The sequence below is a fragment of the Anneissia japonica genome, unplaced genomic scaffold (genome assembly GCF_011630105.1).
Source record: "Anneissia japonica isolate Jap-2015-1 unplaced genomic scaffold, ASM1163010v1 scaffold287709_len1912824_cov184, whole genome shotgun sequence".
In the NCBI taxonomy this organism is placed as follows: domain Eukaryota; kingdom Metazoa; phylum Echinodermata; class Crinoidea; order Comatulida; family Comatulidae; genus Anneissia; species Anneissia japonica.
Genome location: NW_022751466.1, coordinates 1662365 through 1663648, shown reverse-complemented (window position 1 = coordinate 1663648; position 1284 = coordinate 1662365).

Below are 1284 nucleotides of genomic sequence, written 5' to 3'. Positions count from 1 at the left end.
ACAATATTTTGTTAAATGGAAGAATGCTAGCTAGCGATTAAAATAATTCGTTTTTTATCGAAGGTAAATGTAGCTAGGGCCTATAGAATCTAGCCTACTACTTAGATTGCGATAGAACAAGCTGCTGCACTGTCGTTGGTTCGTACTGGTCGGCTAGGTTAGGTAGTGGAAACTCACACCTTCTCTACAGTAGTTTACAATTTTTTTTGACGAATACCACTTGGTACTAGAGGTTCGTAAAATACAGTAGATGTTTTATTAAACAAGCCTTTCCACCGTGTGACGTCGACGGCCTGAAACTGGCTGGCTGTTTATCTGGCTATAACTTGGCATCGAACGCAATTAGGGGATTATTGTATCATGTTTCAAGACGGGTATATCCAGATAAAGTTCGATGTTAACCAGGCTTATCAGCACTTGTTTCAGATTTGGTAGATTTCAATAATTGAAATTGACAATTTTGTAGGCCTGGAATCATAATAGCACATTCTTTATCATATTTTTGATATCGGTCCGCTTTATTTAATTTCAATTTATATATATTTATTCATCTGCAGCATTGTTGCGATTGAGACCTTTTCAATATCTGATCTGAATAAAATATCGTACTTTATTAAGATCGATTTGGAATGTTGCTTTCATTAACAAGATAATTCACTAAATCGCTTTCAATCAGAAAACATAGGCATAATACATTTCTTCACAGGAAGTAGTGTCACGTATGATACATTAATCTTGTTGATCTACCGGTATCATTCATATATATCTCGATATTGTTAAAGGTACACATTAAGCTAAAAAGGTGATACTCTATTGTAGCGCGTGATTAATTAGCGGTACGGTACATCCGGCTAAAAAAGTGAAAAAATTATTACAGTATATCCAAGAATGACTAAATATAAAAAAAATTCAAACCAGCGTAGGGAGTCTATATTAAATGGCAGTGAGATATACAAGCTACAATAATTGTGCTTAATTTTTTTCTCTTTCGGCCCAACGATCTTTTATTTAATTTCATCCATTGGTACAGGAGAGATACGTGTTTAGCTTAATTACAAAAAAAATTTATTTAAAAAAAAAAAAAAAAAAAAAAAAAAAAAATGACCTTTCTCTTTTATGTTTTCATTCATGCAATAACCATCTTGATAGCTTAATTCATATAAGTGTGCTATGCAATGTTTGAGCTACACAATAATGTGTGGGATTTATGCGTGGGCGGTAGTATGGGCACATTAATGGTGAGTGTCCAGGGGAAAAATAATTTATTCATACTTGGAGGTACTG